General features: G+C 40.4%; 1 long non-coding RNA gene across 1 annotated transcript in view; it reads right to left on the bottom strand.

The window, feature by feature from the left end:
• Nucleotides 1-3,564: 3,564 nt before the first annotated feature.
• LOC133116182 (uncharacterized) overlaps nt 3,565-15,352 on the bottom strand; it is a 100,955-nt gene continuing 89,167 nt past the window's right edge. Inside the window, exon 3 of the long non-coding RNA XR_009705843.1 lies at nt 3,565-3,872. This is a non-coding gene — a long non-coding RNA (uncharacterized LOC133116182). The remainder of the gene's footprint in view (nt 3,873-15,352) is intronic.

Here is a 15,352-nt window from a genome sequence, read left to right as displayed (position 1 = left end):
TTTACTCAAAAATGTATTTGCCTTCATGGTCTGTAAGTCTTAATGTGAAGAGTAAATGTTCAGAATAAATCATTGTTTTATACATACAATGAGAAGGTACAGCCCCAGAGTTTGGTTAGGTTTTGCTTTTGCTTGTTCTTGCTTGATTGGTTGCAGTCCCTGCAGCCTCCTATCCCCAAATCCAAGGCCCTACTGGGAAAAGTGAGTATTTTTGCAACTCTGTTTCTTTACCTCATGACAGATTCTGGTTGAAGCTGTAGTGAAGCCTAGATACATGTAAACAAAGGTAGAGGTGCTCCAAGTGACCTCACTCCTGGACTATAAGGACTTGAATTGATTTCTGTGTAATAAACTCTTGTGGTGAAAAGCGAGTTCTATCCCAGTGATTTTTTTTTTAGTGGATTTGAAAATATAATTATTCAAACTAAGCTTTAAATTAGTACCATTGATGAGGAAGGCCTGTAACACAGGTTATCTGTCTATCTCTCTCCAGTGAACTTTTGGTGGGATACATCTATAACTGACTGAAAATATTGTAAATATTGTTACCATCTTTTGTTGCCTTGTCTGTGGTATTTACTCATATTTAATGTCTTCTACAATGGGATAAAGGAAGCCAATATTATTAACAGCTTCTCATTTTTCATAAATAATTTCACTTGTTTCAAGGGTGTTTATGTTTATGCATTTCATATTACCATCTATTTCATGTGCAGGAAGGGGTGGGGGGGTCTCAGATCTTATGAAGCAAAATTGCCTGATGATGAAACATTACAAGAGCAGTCTGTTCCTTATATCTAGGTTAATATGAACAGAAAGGCCTGCATGCCGCACCTATCCAAAAATGAATACGTGCCAACAGACAGCTAGCAAGGAAAGGCTTTCAGATTGCATCTCTATGCTGTTTTGTAGACCCATCTGTGGGCATATTCTCCAGCTGCATTGCTGAAATCTATTGATCAACAAAATGTCTTTATTTTGTTCTTTCAACACTTGAAACTTGAGGTCATTTGATTGGATCCTCTTTCCACACCAGTGGCTTGGCCCTCCAGGGGTTCCAACACTTTGGCTTTGACACTGGCTTATTACACAGTCAACGGTTTACTAACACTTGGACTATGCTGGAGACTGCCTAAAAAAATATTTGTTGATCTTATCTCTTCAATGGAGAAGAACTGAGAAGCATTGTGTAATATCAGAAACATCTTGCATTCACACTCATGAAGATATGCCTCAAAAGAAATGCAATGTTCGTTCTCAGTGGTGCTACAGAAGTTATGCATTCCTTCATAATTTGTCATAAGCTGTTTTTGATAGGGTGAAGTATCTGATACCCCTTGAATTTTAAGTTTAAACTCAATTTCAAAAAGTAATTTCATTTAAGAGAATAGATTCCTGCAAATTTGACACTGGCCTTCAAAAGTTCATTGAAGGCCAGTTTCATTTCATTTCGAATTTTAACATAAAACTCTCGTAGCTGATACTTAAGTAATGCTAATGTGGTTAATTGCTTTTAACATAGGAATTGACAGAAGTCTCACATGTTCCTGGTTATCTACCATCCTGTAGGTTCACTCCAATCCTAACAAAGCATACCTCATTCAACAGCGAGAGATCTCATCGAGCTGCTAATTACAAGAATCAGGTGTGGCAAATTAGGGTTGAAATGAAAACCTACAGGACCAGATCTCCAGGACCAGGCTCGGGCCTCCCTGCCATAGGGGAACTACCAGCCTCTCGGAATGCACTGGGACATGCAATACCTTTATTTCTGCTTGTGATCTGTCATTTTGGACAGCACCAGAGGGGCACCTGTCTCCGCTGGTGCACACAGTGCCAGCTACTCCTACCTCTCACTCAGCGGTGCACCAGCTGAGCTGCGTCAGAGGACAGCGTTTCACGCGTAGCTGGGGCCGGCACACTGTGGGCACGCAGTCACCTACAGCAGTGGCTCCCGTGTGATGGGAAAGGGGCAGCCGCCCTTCTTTAAGGCTAGCCTGGGGGTGTCACAACATTGACAACCCTTGCTTTTAGAAAGATGAGACCTAACAGCTTCAAAAAATTTGTCAGTTATCTTAACACCGAAGACTTTCGATGAATGAGGAGCATCTTTCACAAACAGATTTCATGTCCAAGACGTGTTTTTATGCCCTGACTGAAGGCAGGTCTCTAACATTGTTTGAGAATCTCATGTTATTGCTGCTTCTTGCTGGTACTTTAAGACCAAAACACCCAGATTACAATTGCCTGAAAGAGAGAGGGCTGAGTTGGTCTGATAGCTTGTTCGGGCCCTTGTACATGTGTAAAAGTGCTTTTTGTTCTTAAAAAATGGATACGGCACTACTTGTTACACCAAAACAAAGCACGTAAGTGCTTCAAACGGCTTTTAAAACCTAAGCTGTTCTTGAACAATTGCTGGACTTATTTGTAACCATTCCCACCCTTCGACTCGACCATTCCCAGCATTAAGAGCCTTAACAAGCATAACACCCAGAGGACTGAGCAGTCCCTCTGCGTTAGCTTAAGGGTTAATAACTGTTTATGCATTTACTAGGGCTAAGAAGCAGCCATTAATTACTCCCCAGTCTCTTTCATTGAGCAGCATTACTTTGGCTTTAGCAATAATGCATGCTTCTAGCCAAGAGATACCACCAATATTTTGTATTTTATAGTCAATGTTGTAAGTTCTTCTTTATTGTATTAGAAGCAGTAGTAGGATTAGCAGTGTTAATGGTAACAGATGTATGTTTAATGCAAGTGATGCATAAAAAATTGTTCAGAGAATACTGTACATTAGTGCATGTAAAAGGAGAAAGGGGGCATTAGTATTAATCAGACATTAATCATACATGTATGTTGTTCAATTGCAAAGCCCGTTTTTAATAAATGATAGCATCCCTCACTTGAAGACTATTTCCGAAAGTCATAAAACTTTTTATTTGCTCTTAATTTTTAGATTGTTTTAGATTGTTTCGTGCAAAAACGGCACATTTCACCACCCCGATCATGAATAAAATAACCAGAAGGCCCGTTGCGTAGAGAAGCATAATTACCCTGTAACTCGAAACCTCTCACGTCTCGGGCCATTGGCTGAAGACTTCTTTCAGCACTGCGATGAACCTACGTGGCCAAAAATATGTGCGTGTTGGGATGGGCTGGAGACATTTACAGCCTGACGAGGGAGCTGGAAGATAGCTATCAGAGTTATCACTTCACTCTACACTCTGGAGCCTAAACAGCCTCTGTTTTCATTTCCATACGCCGCGCTCTGTCTTTTGTTCTGACAGAGATAAGATGTATAAATTATGAGAAGCTGACAAAGTGTACTCCGGAGCCTGAGGCGGCTCATCAATCACGTTCTGCGTGTCAGCAGGTAACTGATGTGCCCCCTACAGGCACGTCCCTTTTTAGGTGAGAGGAGCGAGGAATTAAAGCTGCTGTCGGAGTCCCACGTACAACAGCTGATCCGTATTTAACTTACCGCTTTAAAGGCAGAACAACAACCACCGCCGCAACAACAACAATCTTGAATGTGGTGTGTCTTGTACTTTTTTGTGGGTGGGGGGTTGGGGTGTGGTGGGGGGGTGGATGATGTCCTTTCTGAATGTCTGTCTCCCTGACACGCGTGGAAACAGAAATTCCGAAGGAACGGATGAAAAACAGGACCGAGGTGCAGGCGACAGTCCAGGACGGACAGCCGTAGACCACCCAGCGTCTGCCAGGGAGGAGTCCCAGATCCTGTTTTTTTTTTCTTTTTTTCTTGCTTTCCCTCCAGTTGCTCTGTCTTGTCTGTCTCACACTTCAAAAGCCTGCCGATACTCTGCAGATTCTCCTGTCGAGGTCTGGTCAATCCACACAAGGGGGGAGAGAGACTGAGAGAGAGAGGTAGGGAGGGAGGGAGGAGGGGAGGGGGGAAAGAGAGAAATAGGAAAAAACATCAGTTTTTGAAGCCATAATATATCCTACTCCCCCTCCCCCACCCCCACCTCAAAAAAAGTCAATAAGAAACAAACTTGACGGATCTCAAGGCAGTATTCCTCTGTCAAATCCTTTGTTTACCGTCGAGCAGGTATGGATCCTGGCTGACGCGAATTAGCCTCTCACCGCAAGGAATTAAAAACAGCTACTTTCAATACAAAGAGCAGTTTACAGTTTGTTTTGCGGTGCGATAGCTGAAAGCTCTTTTTTTTGTGTGTGTGTAAGCGCTTTATGGAAACACGGAAGGTTAAAATCATTATTTGTATGAGATTCCCAGGAGCTGGATGCGATGGTGCCCCAGAGCGCCACACTACAGTGGGAATGCGCTATCCGCCCGGGCTCCAGACCCGGGATCAGATCGCCTCCGCACTCATGCGCTATACACCAGGGCAGAGATAAACAGGAGACAGACAGAGTGCCGCAGATGTGACAGGTAAAACAGGGCCCGTTCACACAGATGTTTATACAGCCCGTCGTGGGAATGCTTTCACCGAGTCGGGCCTGCCCGCCTTCTTATCTCCGCAGTCTCTTCCCTGCCGCCTGTTACGGTTTTTAATCTCGGGGAGTGGATGTGCCTTCCCACAAGTCATCAGCCCCCACCCCGCATCCAGCATCCGAATCCCCTCCCACACCCCCTCACCTCAAACTGAGGCTGCTATTGATAACATTAAATTGAAAAAGCCGCATCTTGAGAGAGGTAGCTACACGTCCGTCCGTCTTTAGCATTATTGCTAATGCTAAGTGTCGCGATATGAAGCAGGGCTCCACAGTAGTCCCAGTTGTGGATCATTAGCTCCTGAAAATTGATGTCTGCTAGATGAAAAAAATATTTAGGAGCACATCTACTAATTGGGATATGTTAGAGTGCTCCTAAATTTTTCTGAAAAATTTTAATGTTAGGTTAGAGCCCTGTGAAGCCAATACTCAATCAGTCCAGACCCCGAGAAAGCAGCTGCTAGGCCTGGCAGACAGAGACCACCCGTAATTCCATAACAAGGGTGACTCACGCATATCTTAGGGTGTAAGCCCAAACAAGGAGTCATAATAGAATCTGCTATGAACCTGCTAGAAGTCACACAACACGTAATATAATATACAGTATCCTACACCACTTATTTATCTGCGTCTACTGGAGAGAACATGAATAGAAGTATACAACATTCTTGGCACTTTCATGGCCTTCTTTGAACAATGTTATCAATTTTTATATTTCACCACATTGTAATGCTTTATCACATCTGTAAAAGTGTGTTCCATCACAGCATACATCCTCTTCAGGGAATCCACGCACTGATTTTATTTCGGCTGTGCTGTGCTGTGCTTCCATTTGCAATGGAGTACGTCACATTCCACAGGCCACAAGTTACCGATTTGTCAGTTGGTTTTTCCATGAAAAACTATATTTAAAAAAGTAGGGCACTTACTGTTTCTCATGATTTTACAGATAGGTGTGTTTGCATTAGTGCATAACAAGAGTGTAGCCCATAATCGTTTCAGATGATATACAAACTTCCTCTAAATTTTAGGATAAGATGAACTACTTATTTTCAGTGCTTTCTGCATTGAAAGGGACAAAAAGCAGACGTGTTGAAATTTACTGACAGCTACTATCCTCTCTTACATTTCACAAATACTAGCACCAATCATGGCTGTTTATGACACATTTACTCGAGGTAAATATCAGGGATACTTCATTTAAAATCTAGGTCATGCTCCATATACTGTAACTCCACAGTGCTGAAGAAAATCGCATTCAATCATTTTAATGAATTCACAAAAAGATGAGTATAATGAGTTCTACAATATATGCAACAAGACTAGTGCCACAACCAAATGATTTTATTTTCCAAGAGATAAAGATAAAGCACATTTTACAAAGTTAGAAATGATCAGCAAAATACCCTTTCGGAAAATTCTGGTAATATAAGACAACAATTTTAATAAAGAGAAAGGTTACCAATGGGGAGTCTTTGTCATCCATTTTGAAGATGCACTGAAGAACACACATATCTGTACCTCCAAGCAAGTACTTAATGAGCAGATTAATCTTAAATCAGGCCAGGAGACAAATAGCATACCTGGTTGAACTGGATTAAGAAGCAGATGCTATTAAAGCTATAGAAAATCTCTCACTAAAGCTATAGAATATCAACAGCAGCAAACATTACCAAGAGCAGACGTTAATGTGTGTTTCTAATATTCAACACATTATGATGATGTGGTTTTGAAAGGAGGTACCTCACAATTGTAGAAGGTGCAACAGCCTCTCAGTGAGATTGCATGTCTTGCACAAAGGGATAGCATTTACTGGGTTCACAAGTGTTCATTGAGGCTTTACCTCTGAAACAGATCTTTGTATGCCAATAATGTTTGTAATCAAACAGAGCTAAAAGCAAAATACTTAAGCATGGGGCACAAAAAGAGCATTTGGAAATTAGGATGGTTTAGCTGCTTGTTCTGACAATTTAACCATCTGATCTAACACGAGATGTATGGCTCCCGATTGCATCAACAATGCTGCTAAGCTAGTGGAACCATGGTATTATCACAAGTTCTGTTTACAAAAAGGACTTCTACAGACACACAGCTGCTGAGAACAAAACACATTGTGAAAACCAAACCAAACATCAAAAATAGCCATCAAAATATACTGCAGCCTAGATTCCAACAAATCATTAGCCACAGAGAATATACAATAGCTAATCCCAAAGACAAGGAAATGTATGGGCAAAGACAATACACTTTCATAAATTAAAATTGTATTGCCTTTCTAAGGTGCAATTCATAACCCCCTGTATCACATGAAAGCAGGCAGCACAAACAAATGCAGCTGATTGATCTGGCAGTTTCAGATCTGCTGTTCAAGTCACAGGAAGAGCAGTCATTTTTCTCCCCCACAGGAAAGAGAAAGCTCTTATTTCAACAGCAAAGTGAAGAAAGGCTGCCATATCTCCTGTGATGAACACAGGGGCTGGACTGGGGCTGAAGCGTCAGGAGGGGCCTGGTGGGACCCAGGCACAAAAACAAACAGCTACACAACACAAAAGGACGTCTCGCAGTTGTGAGGGACTCAACGAGCGACTAAACTCCAGTGACAGATGTCAGGAAACGATAACACGTTGTACACAACACCTTCCTAACTTTAAGAAACTGAATGAAGGCTTGCTAACAAGGTATTCCAAGGGGTGAATTTAGTTTTATCGCACTTTAAGAAAAGTTTTGTTAACGGAACAGTTGTTTGTTTTTTTTGGTCCCTTTTTGCATGTTCTGCGTTCCGCGGTAAAATATATGGCCAGGTGGCAAGCAGACTCTGATAGTGACAGTCACAGACAAAAGAACAATGTCAAATGCGAAATGACTCCCTTGTCTGGAACGCACAAGTGTTGCTATCCTCTTGAAATTTGATGAATGGTGACAGGAGCAAAGGAATGTTGATACTTAGACTAAGATTGTCAAGAATAAATTACAAATCCTCCTTGCTATTATCCAGCGTGTGATGGAACCAGGGCAGCCTGGATAGAATGGCAAGCCTTTCACTTATCAAATTGCCTTAAACAAATCCAGTGATCGATGGTGCCAATTTGGAGACAAACAAGTGGATGCGATGACTATCTCACCACTGTCTGCCCTACATTGCTCCTATATCGGGTGATCTAGGCTTAGCATTTTATGACTTGAAACTGAGCACTTCACTGACTGTGAATAGACTCCATCAGTTGCCTGTCAGGAGAATTTGCAAAATGACCCAATAAATCCGTTCTGAATATCGGTTAGAACTCACCCCCCTGTCCCCCCCCCAACAGTAATACTTTGTCTTTTGCCTGCAGTAAGACTTGCATGCTTGGCAAATACTTCTCTCTGTCAAAGAAGTAGGTTAATATCAGTAACCTGACTCCATTCTTCCCATCAATACCTGTCTGGGACATTGAGTAGAATGGATTTAGTTGCTATTATGAGGAGAGCTTTAGTGGAAATAATTATGCAGGGCACTTTTTTTTTTAGAGCAGAGAAGGTAGATTCATGAGGGTAAAACATCTTGAAAAATACAAAATGATTTGGGACACTTTGCAGCCATATACAATCAAGCGAAAGTCTATTTTTTCCAATTGTCAGTGTTTTTTTCTTGGGCTCTTCCCCATACAAAGTAAAATATCCACAACTTTCAGAACAACAGAATGCATACCACTATTTCCATGGACATCCATGGACATCCATGTAGGATATTTACTGGAGAGAACTTACAATTATTTTTTTTGAGCTGAGCACTACATGATAGCATTTTTTATATTCCTAGTAAGATTAATTAATTAGCAAAGGCACTGAGTACAGTATAATTATCACTGAATACATTTTCATGCAGAACATTGGAAATGTGTGCATTTGGAATTGACTTTTTGACATCTCATTGCACAGACAGAGTGATAATGTTGTAGCATGTTATTTGGGTATCATATTTTTGCCCATTGTTCTTTTAAAAACTGCAAAACTAGCTCACTTTATGACACAAGTAACATGGCTTATACTTATCTTATCTAATGGAACATGGATGGTGAATCTGATCTTTTCTTTCATACCTACTTGACATGCTTACTTGACAATGTCCAAAAATCTATATTCTTTATTACACTTTATTAGGAACATTATTATTCGTATTCGTGCGATAAAAACAATTGTGATTCCAGTGACTTTTTTTGGTGCCAGACTGGTTTGAATATCTTAGAAACTGCTGATCTCGTGGAATTTTCACACACAAATGTCTCTAGAATTTGCAGAGAATGGTGCGAAAAACAAAAAAAATCCAGCGAGCAGCAGTTCTGCGGGCAAAAGCTTGTTATTGAGAGAGGTCCAGACTGGTTGAAGCTGACAGGAAGGTGACAATAATGCAAATAACCACACATTACAACAGTGGTATTCAGAAGAGCATCTCTGAACAAACAACCCGTAAAACCTCTAAGTGGACAGGCTACTGCTACTTAATAGGTCTAAAAAATAAGTCTAATAAATACCTAATGAAGTGCTCACTGAATGTATTTTTGTCACAGAGTTGTGGCAGTGTTGTTCCTGAAATAAGAGTAACTGTACAAGCCTCCTGTTATCTAGGTATTTACTGATGTGCAACTTTCACATAAAAATACAAAGGTTTATGGGTGCCCTCGACCAGTGTCAAGCCCTTCAAGATATGAGACCCCTATACATGCTAGTGAAACTATAAATCTGTCAGTTGATTGTTGAATACCAGCTCCCTGAAGGTCAAAGTGGTGATATAAAAGGAAACGCATTTAATGTCAAAGGCCAAGAAGTCCTTTTTTAACACCCTGAAGTATGTAGAAAACTACTGTAAATAACTCTATTCTGGATATGCTGATATTAAAACAGATGAGTTAGGGCCCTGCAAATTGTTTTATCACCAGGCCCCTAATTTGTGGAATAACCAAACTCAGTTTGGATAATGCTTCACTCCATTAGGAAATAAATGAATTTCTCATTCAAAGTAAATGAATGCAGAGAATTTGACATATGCGTAATCAGGATTAAGCTGTCATGTATACTGAAGAACTGTCATCTGTCCTTTTCAACTGCCATTGTTATTTATACGATCCGGACATGACAGCAGTATACTGTGCTAAAAACACCTCAAGTCAATATGATCTAATATCCCTTTGTCTTTGAGCAGGAATACTGACCACGCCAGCCCCGGAATACAAATGCATTTACATGTTACCAATCTGTTCCTTTCTACAGGGATCATCTGCCAAACATTTGAAGGTTGTCTCAATGGGCTTTCACGGTAAGATCCCCTTTCAATCAATTTTAATACTTGTAAATTAAGTCTCTGTTGGAACTGCTTAATGTGCGCAGCTTTGTCTCCGAGACACAAATGGCAATTTGCTGGGCTTTGAATCATAATTTGAGATCGCAACTCTGAGCCCAAAACGCAGCTCCACCGAGGGGTGGAAACGGAAGACGGCCAAAGCAGAGCCGAGTTACACATCACCGTTTCTTATTTCACCCCAAAGCAATTCCTAGTGTTCCACAGATCCGTCTCCACGCCGGCCTCACTCCCCGACCTCCACTGAGAGGGAAATGAAAGCAACATGAGTATCACTTGACCCGGCTGACCCGCGCGGGACCCGGGAGGAGAGCGGAGCAGCGGGAAGCCGCAGACGCTGCTGTTGGGAACTGCACTCTTTTCTACCTGCAGTGCCGGGGCAGCGGAGCGCCACGGAGACCCACCAGCAGCTGCTTAATGAGGCTGCGCTAGCCCTCGGCTACGCGGGCCTGGGACTCAGACGCGACCGAGCCCAGGTTCCGGTTTATTAAAAATGCTCGTGAGTTACACGCCATCGCGAGACAGTGTTTGGCGTAATGCAAAAAAAAATATACAATTTTTTTTCAAAACATTTGAAGAAATGTGCACCCAAAATAAAAATTTGATTCAAAGTTAAGGAAAAACCACTGTGCGGAGGAAATAGTTCCAGGCTTTAGTGTGATATAGAGATAGACGACTTGAGTGGTATAGTTTCCTTAGGGTTATTACTTAAATTGATATTTCTCTATTTGTGATAGATGATTTCAGTGTTAGTTTCCTTCAGGCCATTTCTTATTTCATTGATATTTCTCCATTTGTTCTGAGAATGTCTGTAGATATCCAGCTTAACAGGTAAGAATTGCATAGATTCTGACATGTTGTGATGTAGTTAACCTGCATTACCATACTCTCTTCAATACTGATAACTACCTAATGTGGGAGCTCTTTGAAAGGTGGAACATATGACCAGGCTTCCTTGAATGTCACTCACACCTTAAACCTTCTGACAACATAAACCTTTAATGCACCAATTTTGAGAATTTAATCCCTAAACGTCCCAACATTTTTGCTCTTTGGTGAAAAGAAAAAAAGAAAAATCAAAGAGCGGTCCATCTAGTCCTTCCCTGGCGTCTTCCTGCTTACAGGAAAGCTCTTCTGCTAAAGTTATCAGCCTTGCCTGTTCCGACAGGTTTTCCTTGCCTGACCTACAAATAGCCCTTGGGAACATTAATTATAGAAGAGCCCAAGCGGCTGAAGAAACAGAAATGGCGAGATGTTGTTACAGTCCCTGTCACCTACTAATCATGTCCAGTGACGTGAAGGAGCTTTACTTGATCAGGTTTCCCCATTAATCATTCTGGCCAAATGCTTAAACTCTTTTTTTTTTCCAGGGAGATTAAAGTTTAAACCTCTCATCCTCGTCCATTCCACCTGCCCGAGAGACCTAACAACTCCCACACTCACACTCAATAGCAGGGAGTCCCCCGAGGCCCGCAAAGCCTATTTATTTACTACGGCTCTTCTTAATAGCCAATCGACTGGTCTCAAATAAAAGTCAACATTGTCGCAAAACCCAATCTAGTTCGGTCCTCTGGTTTAAAATGAAAATCTGAAGATTAATTGACTAATGCAATTAGTTTTCAGCAGCATGTTCTGCACAAGAAAATGTGGTAATGTATACAAGTCAATATCTGTTAAATGTACATAACCCTGCAGCATTACATCTGCAGGGTTTATTTTTGTACTTACTTCTTTTAAAATCCCACAATAGACCATGATATACTTCCAAGTTTTATATATTAAGTTTAGTTGAGCTAAAACATGGATTTGAGGGATTCATGCTTTTCAGGGAGAATAAATTGCATATCTGAGTGAATGTAAAAACAGTTATATAAAGTTATATTTTAATCACACTTTATTACACCAACTCCCATATTCCGCTGTGTCCATGCATTGTGTACAGTGACTAAATAGAGGTTTTGTTGAATTTCTGATGAGCTGGACCTCAGAATGAAGCAGAATGCTTGTGAATATCAAAGTTGTTTTTGTGTGGGCCTGGGCCATTTACAATAGTCTGACAGCTAGGTTGTAAACACAAATGCCCAAAGAAACAGGTAGAAATGAAATAATTATGCATTGTTACATACACATTTCCGACATAGTAGAATTACTGAAAACCTACTTCCATATTTATATTCTATTAATCTTGATTAGGTTGACAGCAAATACATCAGTTGAATGACATTCAAAGCCAGTTTCACAATAACCTTTTTCCTGTTTAAGGAAGTCAAGGGTTTAATGTATGTAATTGCTAATGAAATTAGCAATGTCAATACCATGACAAATTATGCATACCTGACAGTAAGTCAATTTACTACTCTACAGTATCCATCCACAGTCCTTCCTAAGATCCTGACAACACTTGCTAAATATGCAAATGTAGCCAAAGAGCCAATTTAAAATCACAGTGGCTGTACTTTGTACAAGCAGAATTACTGTTCTCACAATAAGGCCTGTCACATACTGTATTGGAAGGCAAACATGTTAAATTGTTTAATAGTTCTTAAAAGGCAGAGGCACACATGCAACAACTGTAATATTCAGTTGTAGGTTATGGAGAAGTGGTCCTCATCCTTACTCCATAGGTCTTGTAGTGTGGTTTTCCAATCCAGATAAGAGATAGCATAACCATTATGGGGGTTTTATGATACTTGGATTTGTGCAGACTTGGCAATGAAAGCCAAAAAGATTAAATTAGCATTTTTACTGCTTAATAAAAACAGCTTTTCGGATTCCTCGCCTACTATAGTAAAGAAGATAAGGACGAGGAACGGCGTTTGCATTTATGTTACTGCAGTTGTAGAAAGGACAGCTCGTCTGGTTATTTGTTCTTCTCTAGGTTGTGATGGTTATGCTATAATCCACTGTTGTGTAGACAGCTGCTGCTAGATCCAATAGTCCAAGCATCATTATAGGCTAACAGTTGGGTCGGTAATATTGCGACTGTTATTGCTACTCGTGCAATTATTAACTTTGGATTCATGTTTGTTTTTTTTTTCCACAAAGTTTCTTTGCCTGTTTTGTAGTTCATTTTTAATCCATAACGTTTAACCTATGAAAAAGACATATTACGCTGAGAGAGTGCAGTTAATCCATGATGGATTCACAGAGTTTCATTTAACTGTGGATAGGGGAATAATGAATCGATTACTTTTCCGACTGCCCTACTCTATTACTGTACATCAGCACACACAACTCTTCACAGCATATTGTTCGTTATTCATGGAATATGTCTGTAAATATGTCACTGCAAAGCATCACAATGAGCATGGCTATTTCTACACTCAGTATCATACCAGGATCAGCAGACAGGGTTTGGCTAAGGCAGACAGCTGGACAATGTAAACACTTAATCTCATGATCAAACATCCATTCCATTCTTTCACTTTAATTTGTTCACAAGTAGAACATCCAGTCCTTTAGGATCATGAAATGCAGATGCATTTTACCATTAAATGATAGGGGAAAAATGTATTGTTTTGAGCACTGAACTGCAAAATTATAGGACATCTTGTTCCCTTTTAGCGCACACTAGAAATGAAATTACAGAGTTGTCTTTTTTTTATTGAGGGGGCTTTTCAAAAACGTGATGCCTGGCCACACAGTCTGAAGGTTGTTATGGCTTCACATAAAAATAAATAACATTCCGTTGTGTAATTTGGCATCACAATGTGTCTTAATGACGCACAGTCAATACACACTAAATAATAGTGTCTTGCACAGTTGACAGCTTCAAACATAATTGACCAATATGTTTCCAGCAGTGACACCGTGGGCAGGGAATGCAGGAGACTGACAGAATCTATTGAGCATGTCACTGTATTCTACTATACTTATAAAGCAATGTCAGGTCAGGGATGGGGTTGCTGGCAGTTATTTGTGATTGTGTTTATGAGGGCACATAACCAGGTTTTTTCTTTTAAAAGAAATTGTCTGATTAAGTCATTTCCAGTCAGTGCATGATGTTTACCAGCTGTCAAATATGACAGACAATTCAAAACATTGAAATAAATTCATAATAACAAAAATAAATGCAATGATATCAGACCCCAGTTTTTTTTTTCTTTTTTGTGCATATCAAAAGCATAACTTATCATTTCAAATCATTTTCATTGAGGAAAAGTTTGGTCTTGTTTGGCATACAAGATGTGTCAGTTGTTTACTCGTCCCGGTCAGTGAGTGTGTATGCAAGCAGTTACCAGCAGCTTCAGACTGTTTGAGTGGCACAGCAACAACAGTACAGTCATCCATTTTGTCATTTCTATCTTCTGTCACAAACGTCTAGCTTTAAACAGTAGAAGCACTTCCATAATTTCTATAAGAATTTTATTTTTTAAATTTTTTGATTTCAGGGATCAAAGTGCATGTGAGGGCATACAGATTCAGTTTCTTTCGTCAGTTCCAATAGTGCAGAGGACCATCAAAAAACAAATACGTGAGCATTAAATGGATTTATTTTAGTCAGGGGAAAATATAGCGGCATTAGGTTGCTGATCCTTTTTCTAACTATTGCTTTTGGCAGATGCTCAGTGTAATATTTACCTCACATACATGTAGAGAAACACGATACGCGACCAGACAATGGCCCTGACAGCGACAGCGACTTGAAATCACGGTAGCACACTGTAGGCACTGTGAAGATTTACTTAGAGCAACGGCAGGTTAACAATACATCCCCCGCTCTATTGAGAGCACCCTCAAGGACCGAAACACTGTTTGCTTTCAAAAGTTCACCGCGCCGAGCCAAGGTCTGCTTCTCTTCTGTTACTCCTTTTTCTCAAAAAAAAAAATGTTTCTATTCAACGGTGGTCTACCGTTGTCTCAGAGATGACAATAGGTGGAAACGCTATCTTTCATTACACAAAGTATAAATAGTGTAATCTATCGGCTCCGTCAATCAGGATGATTGATTACAGCCTGTCACACAGGAGAGTGACATATTAGAAAAGTTTTGTTAACAATGCCTATTGCTAGTCTGCCTGCCACAGAAGCTGGTGATTAATGTGTTGTCAGCCTGTAATCCCACACCCCTGGCTAATGAGGCAAGAATTTATCATCTTTACAGACTGGCAGATGTCAGAGGGAAAGGAATCCAAGTGCTGGAAACAATATACTTTTTCTTACCGTGCCTGACAAGCCTGACAGCCTTTAAAAACCACAAAGAGGCGTTGGGTAAGCACGAGCTTCAATGAGGGAACTTTCGCTTGGCACCCCCTTCAAATCCAGCGAATCAACAACTCAGCCTCAGAACAGGAGGGGAGAAAAAAAACAACAAACATATCACCTTTAAACTAACATCTCCTTCAGGCCACGACATGCATTGTGTGTTTGGAACACGGTGTCGCCTGTACGCAGAAACAAGGGGAAATATAACACATATATTCAGCGCTTATCTTTGTATTGGGCTGCATTTAAAATGTATTGCTGGGACGGATGCAGCTAGCCACTTTTTTTTTGCAGTTTAATTTCTTCATTGAATATTCATAGAAAGTAGAAGTTGAATAA

Source organism: Conger conger, chromosome 2, assembly GCF_963514075.1.
Source record: "Conger conger chromosome 2, fConCon1.1, whole genome shotgun sequence".
Classification (NCBI taxonomy): Eukaryota; Metazoa; Chordata; class Actinopteri; order Anguilliformes; family Congridae; genus Conger; species Conger conger.
This window is presented reverse-complemented; position numbering and strand designations above follow the sequence as displayed.